Consider the following 15,106-nt stretch of genomic DNA (forward strand, 5'->3'; position numbering starts at 1 on the left):
TGCCAGTGATGTCACCCTCTGTCAATGACATCATCCTCTGCCAAAGACGTCATTCGATGCAGCATGGAACACAGCTCTCTCCCCGCCATTGTTGGGCTAAAGAATGAATGTTGAAATGAAATTACTCAGATTGTTTAATAAGACGAAAATGCACTTTTGAGGGTGGCTTGGAATTCGACATTAGGAGAAAGGAGAGATGCAAGAAATATAGGAGAACGTGGACTGGGGAAGAGGAATAGACGGTGAAAGAGCCTGTTAGAATCTTGCTCGGAGCATAGTTCAATCCTTGGCTTAAGGATTATGAAAGAAGATGGTGTACGTGGAAGAGACACAGAGCTGAAGGCTTCAAATAAAATACATCATGATAAGTTGTAGACTTCGAAAACAGATTTTAAACTCCAAATCATATCGAAAATCATTTGCCTATTCTCACTATAATTTACTTATTATGACTAGCAAATTAAAACTGAAGAAACTGCAGAAAAATAGGAGCATATTTCAATCCTTGGCTTCAAGATCATAAAATAACGCGGAAGTGTACGTGGAAGAGACGTGGAGATGAAGGCTTCAAATAAGATACATGATGATAAGACATAGATTTCGAAAACATATTTTAAACTTCGAATCATATCGAAAAGCATTTGCCTGTTTTCACTATAATTTACTTATAATTGTTAGCAAATTAAAACTGAAGAAATTGCAGAAAAATAAGTGAGTTTAATAAATTGGAAAGAAAAATAATTGACTGTGGAGATTTTCAAACGAAGCTTTAAGCAAGTGCTGACCAATACAATGGAAAGGAATACAGGACAAGATGGGCGGGTAGAGTAGAGAGATGAAATAGTGAAGGCAACACAAGATCAAATAGACAAACGGACGAAATGAAATAGAAATCACTTGACAAGAGAAAATATATTAATTTTAATAGACGAAATAGAATAATACGAAAGTATAAAATAACAGGAACTGAAACAGACGGAAAGAAATACAGACGTCTGAAAAATGAAATTGACAGGAAGTGAAAAATGCCAAAGCAGGAGTGACCATGTGAGACATACAAAGCAGTAAATGCAATCATTACTAGAAGAGAGATAGACGTCACCTATAAGAAAGGTAAAGGAAACTTGGGACGAAAGAAAACATACCTCTATGAAATGAAGAGCTCTAATGAGTAGGCTGTACAGCGCAAGGAAAAAGAAAAGTGAACTGTGAAGAGAATGTACAGGATGACTCCAAGAAGATGTTAAATACTTTCAGAGATGATGGAGAACTGTAATTGTATCAGTTGGATGTAATGGCCACTGGTCCAGAAACGATCGAGTTCGAAGTTATCAGCGAAAATCGTTTTGGTACCTCTTACAGAGCACCGATATTGTTGTTTCTAAGATTGTAGGGTAGGCAACATTGATAGTTGGTAAGATGAACCAAAACTAGGAAAAACGTCGAGTGAACATAGGTTCTAAGATTCATACTGTAAGTAGGCTGTTTAGGTTTTTTTATTGGTAACGCCACCTCTGTATGAAAAGCACTGGCTGTGCTGTGTGCAGTCCGTGGCTGCTTTGCATTGTTGTAATACTCGGCATTGTAGTGTTAGGCAGCTGGCTGTGAACAGCGCATAGCGTTGCGCAGTTGGAGGTGAGTCGCCAGCAGTGGTGGATGTGGGGAGAGAGATGGCAGAGTTTTGAAATTTGTCATGAACTGCTATATTTATATATGATGATATCAAGGTAAATACATTGTTTGTTCTCTATTAATATCTTTCATTTGATAACTATCCCTATCAGTAGTTAGTGCCTTCAGTAGTTTGAATCTTTTATTTAGCTAGCAGTAGTGGCGCTCGCTGTATTGCAGTAGCTTGAGTAGCGAAGATTTTTGTGAGGTAAGTGATTTGTGAAAGGTATAGTTTAATGTTAGTCGGGGCCCATTCTTTTGTAGGGATTATTGAAAGTCAGATTGCGTTGCGCTAACAAAATATTGTGTGTCAGTTTAAGGACAGTCGTGTATAATTGTTCAAAAGGGGACGTTTCATATGGCTCATTCATTGTCACATAAGAAGAAACACTTGAGTCACAAATTCTTTCTAGTTTACAATGGACCTTACAGAATCCGACGTATACCACATGATAATTGCGTTGAAGTTGAAACTCTGCGTACTAGGAAGAGTAAAGGTTTACACCACATTTCACATATAAAACCGTTTGTTGAAAGATAATCTGCTTTTTAACTTAGTCTTTGTCATAAAATTTTTCGCTTCACATTACTAATATGCTTTGTCAGACTTAGAATCTGTTAACATACAACAATGTTTGAAGTTAAATATTCAATCAAGAACCAAGAGAACTTATTTAAACAGAAATGACGAATGCATTGTTATAGCGAACAGACGTCACAGCGTTATTGTGTGTGTACATTCTTGCTTGTTAGTTGCACGATTATGGAACGACTATAAGGCTTACATACTTAGAACATTTACCAGTACTGCTAATGAGATTTTAATGCAACATTTTGGTTTGCTTGAAAATACATTCAGGATTTAAAGTACTTTCTGTGAGATATCAGACGACACAGTGGTTAGTTTATGTGACGACTACACGATTTTATCACGACGCTACTAATGAGTGACAATTTACAATGTTGCTTTTGCAGTGTTTCTGTTTTATATCTGCACAGTTTTCTGTTTTATTCTGGAACGTAAAACATGTTTTAGTAGTAACTTTTGTGGTATAGCTACAATGAGACTGCCTTTTCCGTAGCACAACAATACGTTACAGCACAGTACTTTCTTCATCATGGCAATAAGCGTAATAACTAAGATATCTATACATAAAGCATTTCACTTTTGTTTATCATGAGGTAAGTACATTGACTTCTGCAGAACTTAGGTTTTGGAGGACGATAAGTACGACACTTCCACAGAATTATCTTACAGCAAGACGCACATTTAGCGCTACAGGACACTCATTTGAGTGATTAATTTTGTACTTAAAACATTTATTTTTAAAGATATTTGAAGTACAATGATACAAAGGTTTTCAGTGATACATTTCATTTCATTGCTGTAATCTGTAACACCTGAGGGTATAATTACATTACATGGGGGTACATGCTTACTTTGTGTATCATGTGTTTGGCAAGCACAAGGAGCCCTAGCTAATATGGTATTTGCTTATACAACTTTACACATCGGTACCATATTTCTCTAACACAGAATTACACAGCTATCTGATCATTTAACTGAGAGATAAACATTTTTTTTTTTACTACATCAGTGACAGATGTTTACGTAATTACACAGTTGGAAAACTTCACACTTACGAAATTGTATTTTGTCTGTAGTTTGAGAAATGCTCATATTTTTCGGAACCATTGTGATACTACGAGAGCTTTGAATGATGTATTTGGTATGAGATCATGATTTTTAAACTACGTTTGAGGTAGATGACATTATTGAAATGAGCAGAGAATATTTTTTAGGGTTTGAAATTATTGCAGAAAGCTACGACGTTTTTGAGATTTGACTGAGGTGTTATGATGTTATTATTACGATGACGATGTGTATTATGTTGTTGAGGAATGTTTATTATGCTAAGTATTTCTCATGATGAAATATTGAAGAAGTGTCGATGAATATGTATATGTATAATAAGGTAAGGAATAATGAGCAGTGTTTAGGGACTCTGATTTGTGGAAAAGGTTGTTGGAAACCAAGAATCGTACTTTAAGAGTTATGAAATGTGTGTAAATGCGTGAATGTATCACAATGCTGACGAAAACTTATTGCACACTGTTATATTCATAAGATTTTGTATCTACACATTTGCAACGCAAATTCTCGACCTCTGAAATTTTTTATATGAGACTGCCACTGTAGCGGAAACTGCTGTCGTAAATATTTCCGTAAGAAAGTTAAGTGACCACCTGCACGTAATTCGTTCTGAGCGGCCAGGTGTGCCAGCCGCCTTGAGAAAAAGCCATTAGGTGGTAGAAAAAAAAAAGGAGGCCATTATCCTGGCTATTGACGTTCCTTTGTAGAAAGCATCGGAAAAACGACACGCTCGAACTTGATAACATATGATTACACTGTGGAGCTCTTAATTTATGACTTACTGAAATGCCTAATGAAATGACGAGAAATATTTTTATGTCTATACACCTGATTATGACTACTGTCTCTCTAGTTGAGAGATTTTTCTACTAACTTATGAAGTGCCTAATGACTACTGAATGATGTTCTTACGCTTTACTTTGTACATAGTTGCTTATTTCATTTGATATCTAGTTTATAGCTGCACTGCAGCATTGGTTAAAATAAAATTTTATAGATGTACTAATATAAATATTTTCTGTCTACAGATCGAGTAAATAATTTTTTTTTCAAAAAAATGAGGGAGCACAAAATGACATTTACCTTCACAGGAACTGCATTCATAATTTTCTTTTCAAGTACTTGGTAACTTTTTGGTAGAATAACTTCTTGTGGTGCACCACTTTAATTACATAGACATTAAGATGTGATTATACATTACCTTTGTCTGCATTGTTATCTTTAGTGTACTATTTTTTTTGCTTGAGCTTTGTCATGCTTAGGTATACATAATAGCATTTACTGCTGCTGTTTGCCAGGCATAGTGCTACTGAATTTTTATTTGTGTTACTCTGCTAAGCCAGTTTTACTACACATTTATTTTTCTTGTTTGCTGCTCATTGCCTTATATTAGTTGTAATTTATGCTGCTTGCTTTGCCTTTTGTATTTTTTATCATTGCTGTTTGTGTTAATTGTTTTGTGCTGCTGCATTGCCTCGTCCCTCAGTTTAGCATCTGAGCTCAGTAGATTTAAGTTAGCTTAAGAGGGGTAGACTATATAAGAAACTGACTATGGAGAATAGGTAAAGAATGCGTTGCGAAGTTATATGAAAAAGATTTGGGCCAAAATGAGTATTGTACACTGAGAAATAATTATATTGAAAGAAATATCAATAGAATACAGAAAGCAGGTATAGATAGGACTTTTTGGGAATAATGATGAATGAAGGGAGATCTCCAAGAAGTAAAGAAAGTTTTGTTTGCAAAATACTGCAGTACAACAAACCCTGTCCCTTCCTTTTGTATTATCCCACTATATGTTTGTGTACCCTTGTGTATTTGTTTTCTTCCTGTCTCTGTGTAGTTTCATAGAATTTTTTTTTCTTCTAATACTAAGCTCCATCACTATGATGAGGAATACTGTTATCCTCCAAGAAAATTGGCATTAATAATATGTTATTTACCTTGTAAATATGCTTAGACATTATTTATTCTGGTTTGTTGCTCACATGTGAAGGTGATGTTTCAAAAGTTCTTGTGATCTTTATGTATTTACTTATGTCATAATTCCTGTAACACTGATGTATATGTCTATTTCTATTCTTTTGTAAAGCCTGTTTTACTACAAATGTTATCTGTATTTTGTACCTTTGTAATTGTATTCTTATGTTATAAAATTGTAATTAACGCCAGGTCATCAAATTAAGTAACTTGTCAGTTCCATTTCACTGCACACGTTTCGGTTGGTCATAGTATATGGACAATATGTGAGAAGTAGGGACTGTTAGTGTATGCATGTGTGTTAATAATTCAGCAAGGGACTGGAAAACAGCATTGCTGGTTCGAAGGACAATTTCAAAAACTTTGTGAGTGCACAAGTGGTGGTTTATGGACTTGCTATATTGTCCACAAGACTCTTCGATGGTGATTGTGCACCTGCACAGTCGCAACAGATGGCTGCTGGCGTCTCTACAAGGACTACAGTGGGTCTGCATCTTTGATGACCCACCAGTACCATTATCTCTACAAGGACTACAGTGGGTCTACATCTTTGATGATCCATCAATACCATTATTTCTACAAGGACTGCAGTGGGTCTGCACCTCTGATGACCCACCAGTACCATTATCTCTACCAGGACTACAGTGGGTCTACTCTGTGATGACCTACCTACCAATACTCTTCAAAACTTCGATTGACCGTGCTGTGGGTTTGCTCTGTTGTGGCCCATTACCTGTCTGCATGTCAAGAGTCAGCACTGTCGTTCCGTTGGAAGGACAACACTACTTCTTCAAGATTGCATGGAAATCCACTACTTCCGTGTGCATTTCCTTCTACTGCTCAGACTTTGAGAAAAACACTACTATTTTACCGTGATGAACGATCAGGACTGTTTTTATGGACTGTGAGAAAATTTGAGCTTTTGACCAACATTGTATCAATAAGTGTGTGCATTTGATTTCTTTGTCATTGTAATTATGAAAATTTTTTTCAAATCTGTATTGGCCACTGCCCAAACCAATTTGTACAATTTTTTGTGGGGAGCATGGGGGCTATGTAAGTAGGCTGTTTAGGTTTTTTTATTGGTAACGCCACCTCTGTATGAAAAGCACTGGCTGTGCTGTGTGCAGTCCGTGGCTGCTTTGCATTGTTGTAATACTCGCCATTGTAGTGTTAGGCAGCTGGCTGTGAACAGCGCATAGCGTTGCGCAGTTGGAGGTGAGCCGCCAGCAGTGGTGGATGTGGGGAGAGAGATGGCAGAGTTTTGAGATTTGTCATGAACTGCTATATTTATATATGATGATATCAAGGTAAATACATTGTTTGTTCTCTATTAATATCTTTCATTTGCTAACTATCCCTATCAGTAGTTAGTGCCTTCAGTAATTTGAATCTTTTATTTAGCTAGCAGTAGTGGCGCTCGCTGTATTGGAGTAGCTTGAGTAGCGAAGATTTTTGTGAGGTAAGTGATTTGTGAAAGGTATAGTTTAATGTTAGTCAGGGCTCATTCTTCTGTAGGGATTATTGAAAGTCAGACTGCGTTGCGCTAACAAAATATTGTGTGTCAGTTTAAGGACAGTCGTGTATAATTGTTCAAAAGGGGACGTTTCAATTCCTTAATAGCTAAGAGCACATGTTCAACTTCGACTGAAACACATCTCTTCTACTGAACAACTGCTTGTAGCTCTTAAGATACGCATTTTAGAGACGACTTTTACTCGCTATGTTGGACCATACTACAACCTCTGAAATTTACCTTAGCAACAATAGTACCGGTACATCCATTCCACTGCCAAAGATACAGGGTGTTTCAAAAATGACCGGTATATTTGAAATGGCAATAAAAACTAAACGAGCAGCGATAGAAATACACCGTTTGTTGCAATATGCTTGGGACAACAGTACATTTTCAGGCGGACAAACTTTCGAAATTACAGTAGTTACAATTTTCAACAACAGATGGCGCTGCAAGTGATGTGAAAGATATAGAAGACAACGCAGTCTGTGGGTGCGCCATTCTGTACGTCGTCTTTCTGCTGTAAGCGTGTGCTGTTCACAACATGCACGTGTGCTGTGGATAACATGGTTTATTCCTTAGAACAGAGGATTTTTCTGGTGTTGGAATTCCACCGCCTAGAACACAGTGTTGTTGCAACAAGACGAAGTTTTCAACGGAGGTTTGATGTAACCAAAGGACCGAAAAGCGATACAATAAAGGATCTGTTTGAAATGTTTCAACGGACTGGAAACGTGACGGATGAACGTGCTGGAAAGGTAGGGCGACCGCGTACGGCAATCACAGAGGGCAACGCGCAGCTAGTGCAGCAGGTGATCCAACAGCGGCCTCGGGTTTCCGTTCGCCGTGTTGCAGCTACGGTCCAAATGACGCCAACGTCCACGTATCGTCTCATGCGCCAGAGTTTACACCTCTATCCATACAAAATTCAAACGCGGCAACCCCTCGGCGCCGCTACCATTGCTGCACGAGAGACATTCGCTAACGATATAGCGCACAGGATTGATGACGGCGATATGCATGTGAGCAGCATTTGGTTTACTGACGAAGCTTATTTTTACCTGGATGGCTTCGTCAATAAACAGAACTGGCGCATATGGGGAACCGAGAAGCCCCATGTTGCAGTCCCATCGTCCCTGCATCCTCAAAAAGTACTGGTCTGGGCCGCTATTTCTTCCAAAGGAATCATTGGCCCATTTTTCAGATCCGAAACGATTACTGCATCACGCTATCTGGGCATTCTTCGTGAATTTGTGGCGGTACAAACTGCCTTAGACGACACTGCGAACACCTCATGGTTTATGCAAGATGGTGCCCGGCCACATCGCACGGCCGACGTCTTTAATTTCCTCAATGAATATTTCGATGATCGTGTGATTGCTTTGGGCTATCTGAAACATACAGGAGGCGGCGTGGATTGGCCTCCCTATTCGCCAGACATGAACCCCTGTGACTTCTTTCTGTGGGGACACTTGAAAGACCAGGTGTACCGCCAGAATCCAGAAACAATTGAACAGCTGAAGCAGTACATCTCATCTGCATGTGAAGCCATTCCGCCAGACACGTTGTCAAAGGTTTCGGGTAATTTCATTCAGAGACTACGCCATATTATTGCTATGCATGGTGGATATGTGGAAAATATCGTACTATAGAGTTTCCCAGACCGCAGCGCCATCTGTTGTTGAAAATTGTAACTACTGTAATTTCGAAAGTTTGTCCGCCTGGAAATGTACTGTTGTCCCAAGCATATTGCAACAAACGGTGTATTTCTATCGCTGCTCGTTTAGTTTTTATTGCCGTTTCAAATATACCGCTCATTTTTGAAACACCCTGTATGAAGAAGATGTTCAGTCAGTCGTTTCCTGACCAGGGTCCCTACCTGAAATTGATACATATTCCTTCTCCGTCATCCTTGGGAGTTTGTAACATCATCATTGAATCAACCTAGCTGACCTAGTTTTGTGACCTCCCTGTCAATTTCAGTTGAAGGGACCAAATGTTAAGGTTGATTAAGCTCCAGAATCGTCAAATAACGAAACCCTAGAAACAGGAGTCGATTTAGATGAGATAGGAGATCCAGTATTAGAATCAGAATTTAATAGAGCTTTGGAGGACTTAAGATCAAATAAGGCAGAAGGGATAGATAACATTCCATCAGAGTTTCTAAAATCATTGAGGGACATGACAAGAAAACTACTATTCAAATTCGTGTTGTGAGGTAACGGGCGATTTATGGCGCGCCGAAAATATTCTAAGTTCAGAGCTGGCTGCCACCACTCGGGTCGTTCGCCTAGCGGGGGTCGGCAGGCCGGCTGCGTGGTGCCGTTGCATGAGGGACGTGGCTGGGAATTCAGCTGTGACGAGGACGGTGCTTTGAGTCGATGAAGGAGATGTCTACACGGGGAGTACGGGACGCACGGTCGCGAGAGAAACTTGGAATGTGGAGCTGTTCGCGCGTGGTCGCAAGAGATAGAAATACTTCAGAATGCGGACTTGTGAACTTGTGAGACTTCCGAGGTTTCTACAGTCAAGACGTAGTGTGCGTTTAGAAGTGAATATATCGTGAGCTATGATGTTCTTCATAACTAATTACGTGCATTGATTGGCGACTCCATAGTGTCCTATGCACTACGACCAGATAATGGGTATACTTGGAAGGAGAGACAGCATTGGTCGTATATTTTTGTTTATTATCGCAAAATCGATTTTCGGTCACTTAGTGACCATCTTCAGTGCTCTAATATATAACTTAAATTAGTAAGCACTGGTGTCAATAAGCTTACGGCGATCACATAGACTGCAGTCTATGTGATCGCCGTAAGCTTATTGACACCAGTGCTTACTAATTTAAGTTATATATTACAGCACTGAAGATGGTCACTAAGTGACTGAAAATCTATTTTGCGATAATAAACAAAAATATACGACCAATGCTGCCTCTCCTTCCAAGTATAATTACGTGCAGTAAGAATCTATAGTTTCCCTGTTATTCAACTTGTATTTTATTTAATGGCTGGATTATCGACACCAATAAGTGTTTAGTAGAAATATACCGCATTCTCAAAAGTACTTCTACTACCGTACTCATCATTTAAAGTCGTTAAGATAGTACCTACAAATTTTATTTAATTGCAATCTTTCATTTATAAATTTATATGCTCCATTCATAATTCGCAATTGCTGAGTGATAGAACTCATCGACCATTCGATTCATGTGTGTCTTATTATCGTATGCTGAAGACTCAGCAGTGTTTGGCCTGTAATGCGGCAACTACATATCCCAGCCCTTAGACAACGAAACCAGCCAAAACGTTTAATATTCCAAAAGCTTTGGACGTTCCTCTAAGCACATTTTATTTTAATTATACGCCTTTTGGCAGCTGTTCGTCTTTAAATTCAAAATTAGTTCCTGTCCTTAGTGAATATAATTCTGTCCTTTTATTTGAATGTACTTCCCCTCCCAGCTCAACGTCACCTCCTTTGTCATATTGTAACTCTGACAGTGATAGAACAGGACTTGGCATGTCAGTTCATCAGAACGCATAGAGTCTTGAAAATCCTACGTAAGATCTTTAATGTTGTTAATCGGTCACACCGAGGATATTAGCGTTAAATTAATGGTTTTTTAGTCAGGACCCTCTGCCTACAACTGAATATTGGCAATATTTGCTTCATCAGATGCGTTTCGCCTTAGTTTACGAGGACATCAGCAATGGCCTAATATGTACAGGGTGCTATGAGCACTAGAGCAGATATTGTGATCATTGGTACCTTACTGTTTACCCACTTCACGTGTTGGTTGTTTTTTTCTCTGCGCCTTATCGCAGATATGTCATGTAACTTACTACCACATGTTTCCTGCATAATCGTACCTGTACCACTAAGAGGACTATGCCTATCAGTATAGACTAAACGTCTTGCGTCCACACTTCCACACCTGACCTGCTGGCCAGGAGAAAATAATGATCAATCGTTCGCCCTTGCCAGATGTGCTCGTAGGTAGCCTACCAACCCCCTAAAAAAATACTGCTCCTGGTAACTACAGTTATTGATCTTCAGGTGACGTAAACATTGACGTAATGTAGTTCATTACGCTGTACTCAGTCCCCAGGATATACATTCTGGGGACTGAGTACGGTGCGATGAACAACATTACATCAGTATTTACATCATTTGAAGACCACTGACTGTAGTCATCAGCGCAGGAAACAAACCGCACACACCGTCTTCCACTATGTCACTCATATTATGGACTTTTGGCAATGCTGACATGTACAAGCGAATTTACGTCGAAAATCTTAAATCTATATAAATAAAACAAACGTTATTAACATTCTACATCGTTATTCTTCATGTATGATTATTTATTTCAGATCATAGTCATCCCGGCGACGAATATGTTTCTGCCAACGTGGGACAATTTTGTTGAAGGGAACACTGCAGATTGTTTGACTTTATTGACCGGACAACAGCCTCACCTCTCCTTGCACTGCTTCATCACAACGAATGTGAACTCATCGCAGGTGTTTAAGGTTTTGAAACGGATGATAATCATATGGGGCCAAGTTGGGATTGTACGGAGGATGATCGATGACAGCGAACACAATGCGTCGGATTGTTGCATATGTGGCAACGCTAGTACATGGTGTGGTGTTGCCCTGTAGGAGAGTGTGTTCCATATGTGGAAGAATTCTTCCAACTCCAAATTCGATTACAGTACTGCGTTTCTCACGCACCGAGATAGTTACGTTGCAGTCAGCCATGTTACAGGCTACAATTAGGAGCCTTCTGCCGCCAGAGGGCTGCAAATATGTTGACATGAAAATGAAGATGTAGTATGCAAATAACGTTTGTTTTATTTAATAATCTTTAAGAGTTTTCATATAAGAAACTCGGAGGCATTGTTTTTCAACAGTCCCACGTATATCGAGCTGCCTGCGATCAAAGGTTGAGTGTCCGTATGTGCCAGGTTTTTGGCTAGGTTTTTTTTAGTGAGTTGGTGTTTATAGCTGTGTGGTCATTGATCAGTTGCTTGCTCTGTACTATTTATTGTGATGATTTTCATCTTTCTTTAAATGTTGCACAGATACGGGAAAATTACTGTCACAGTCCGAACTTCTGATGTGTACTTTATATCTTGTCTTAAAATTCCTGTTTGTCATTCAAACATACGCTGCATTGTAGCTTTCACCTTCAACGTGACAGATGCTACATTTCTGGAATTTGGTACTCCTTAGAGTGGAGGTCGTTGTTTCGTTATTATGTTCAGAGCTCTGTGTGTTTATGTGTATTTGTCTGCTAACTTATGCCGTTTGTGTGGTGTTTCTTTCATGTGGAGCGAGTCCGTTATGGCATCAGTCACGATTTGCTTCTGGAAACGTTACCGGTGTTGATCGGTTAATAGATTGAAGAAATGAACTATTTTGAGAATTTAACACCATAAGGACTGTGAAGAAGCATGGAGAGATGTATCTGCATTGCAGATCTGTTCACTGGCGGGATGTCTAGATCTGTGATGCAACATGACTGCTACATCCTCCATTACCCAGATTTTCGATAAATAAAACTACAGTTACAGCTTATTGTAACTGAAAGCAATGCTGTCCTGCTCTTGTTTATCCTCAGTGTCGGCCCACAGGAAGTTTATTTACGATAATAAAAAATGAAATAAACCGAAAATTGAATCATTAGAAAGAAATGTGCAAACGTAAATGCTCCTTTCTACCCCAAACAAAAGTTTCAACGTCGCAGTATAAATTTACAAACACAGATATGAACTCAGGCACTTCTGTAAGATTATTTCACACGACATTGATTAACAGCATAAGTCGCAGTGGAGTGGAAGTGAAATTAGAATTAGTGTCTTGGGTTATTACGTGCCATCGGGCAAAGCTGCAGACTGCCAAGATAACAGTGTCAGGAATAACACAGCGCTGTACGCCGCTGGTGCAATTGGCAGCTTGAGCACACCTATCACAAGCCTTTGAGGTAATTCATCCGAACGTTATCAGCTGCTAAGGACAGCGCGTAATCCGTTATACTCCAGATAAAAGTGAGAAATACTTACAGATGTTCCTCCTCTGAAGACGTTTCCAGCAGAGGACAAAGTTTGCAGCCAATGCGGCTGCAGCCACGTCCCAACTGCCGGCACGCCTGCTCTCGAGGTCACCAGCCAGCACAGTAAGCTTCCCCTCCCCTCACCTCCCAACCCCCCCCAAAAAGCCATCCACCACTCCTTCGGCTCTGTCCACCACACCGACCTCATCCTCCTGCTTATGTAACCTCCAGGACGACAGCAAAAATGTGCTTGCCATAGTTCGTCATTTATATACTGTGTAATAACGACGGTCATTTAATTCGGTGCTTGATGAAAAGCAAGAAAAGACGGTAAAAAAATTATACCAAAATTCAAGAGCTATGTAACTTCTTCACAAGTCTTCAAAGTCGGCAAAATTACTTTATCTTCACCATAGGCACCTTTGATCAACTTGCTGCAGTATCTGTTCATATACAACTTCACAATATTACGAACTTAAATTTAAGGGCACTCTTTTTCTTTTATTATTCCTTGTAACCGAAATTTACTGCGTAAGTTATTCAGGGAACTTACACATACGAGCCCTGTCAGTAACACACTCAATCATTTTAAAAAAGAAAACGTGCATCAAAAGAGTTTGCTGTAGCGTTCCGTCTAATGTGGTTAGACAAAGAGAAGAAGAATGATTAAGGTTTGACGTCCTGTCGACAATATGGTAATGAAAGATAGGGTGAAAAGCAAATGAAATAACTCAATGGTCGTCGTGTAAACTGCGAGTCCAGTGTGCTACCCACTACATTGCCTCGCTCGGTAAAAAGATAAAGCAGATAATGTTATAGATGACAGAGTTGCTACGGTGAATTAACATATTTTAAAATTTTTAATAAGATGGAATGGAGAAAGCTGTGATACACGGTTTGTCATTATTGGCTGACTTTGATTTCCAAACATCACACGAGCCACCGTTATATTTTTACTTTTTGTTGAATTTTTTTCGCTGTCATGAGTGTTCTAACTAGTTTGATGCGGCCCACCACAAATTCCTCTCCTGGACCAACCTCTTCATCTCAGAATATCACTTAGTTGTTAGATGTATTCCAAGCTCTGTCTTCCCCTCCAGTTTTCATCCTCTATAACTCACACTAGTACCATGGAGTCTATTCCCTTGTGCCTTAACACGGGTCGTATCATCCTGCCCCTTCATCTTGTAAGTGATTACGATACATTCCTTTCTTCACCCATTCTGCGAAGAACCTACTCATTCATTTTCTTCGTAGTGCATCTAATTTTGAACATTTTTGTGGAGCAGCGCATCTCAAACGCTTCATTCTCTTCTGTTCGGTTTTCCAAAATCGACGTTTCACTACCATACAATACCTTGCTCGATATTTCTTCAAGTCTTATATTTGATACTAGTCTGTTACTCTTGGCCATGAATGCCCTCGTTGCCTGTCCTAGTCCGCTCCTTATGTCCACCTTACTTTGTCGAACATGGGTTATTTCGCTCTCAGGGTAGCAGAATTCCATGTTTTCCTCTGTTTCGTGATCACGAGTTTTGACGTTAAGTTTTTCGCTAATTTTATTTCTGCTACATCTCATCACTTTCATCTTTCTCCTGGTTTCTTTATATCCTTATTCTGTAAATATTAGACCTTTTCATTTATCAGGTCCTGTAATTCTACTTCACTTTCACTGACGACAGTAATGTCAACAGCGAATATCGTCACTGACGGATTGAATATCAGTCCCACACTTGAACCTTCCTTTATTTCCGTCATTGCTTCTTCGGTATGTAGGTTGAGCAATAGGGGTGAAAGACTGCATCCCTGTCTCACATCCTTCTTATTCTGACCACTTGATTCTTAGTATTACTTGTATTTCCCCATATTTCACTCTTTTTTTTCCAGAATTTCAAACATTTTGTACCAATTTATGTTGTTGAAAACTTTGTCTTGGTCGACAGACCCTATGAACGTCTCTTGATTTTTCTTCAGTCTTGCTTCGAATGGCAAGCGGAAAGTCAAAATTGCCTCACTACTGCCTTTCCCTTCCTAAAGTCTAACTGATTGTCATCTAACTGGGTCACCTACCGTGATTCCGATGGAATGTCATATATCCCTTCTGCATTAATTCATGACTAGTCTTCCAGAGTTCTTTTAAATTCTGACGCCGATACTGAATCGCCCAAACCTTCCATATAAATTCGAATTTCTTCCTTTATCAAGTCATGAGGCAAGTCCTTTCCAGT

The 15,106-nt window shown here is 39.3% G+C and overlaps 1 protein-coding gene across 1 annotated transcript in view; it reads right to left on the bottom strand.

The window, feature by feature from the left end:
• LOC124789508 (acetylcholinesterase-like) overlaps nt 1-12,984 on the bottom strand; it is a 107,280-nt gene extending 94,296 nt beyond the window's left edge. Inside the window, exon 1 of the mRNA XM_047256892.1 lies at nt 12,889-12,984. The gene's annotated coding sequence lies outside the window, so the exon portion shown is untranslated. The remainder of the gene's footprint in view (nt 1-12,888) is intronic.
• Nucleotides 12,985-15,106: the final 2,122 nt, after the last annotated feature.

This window comes from Schistocerca piceifrons, chromosome 3 (assembly GCF_021461385.2).
Source record: "Schistocerca piceifrons isolate TAMUIC-IGC-003096 chromosome 3, iqSchPice1.1, whole genome shotgun sequence".
Classification (NCBI taxonomy): domain Eukaryota; kingdom Metazoa; phylum Arthropoda; class Insecta; order Orthoptera; family Acrididae; genus Schistocerca; species Schistocerca piceifrons.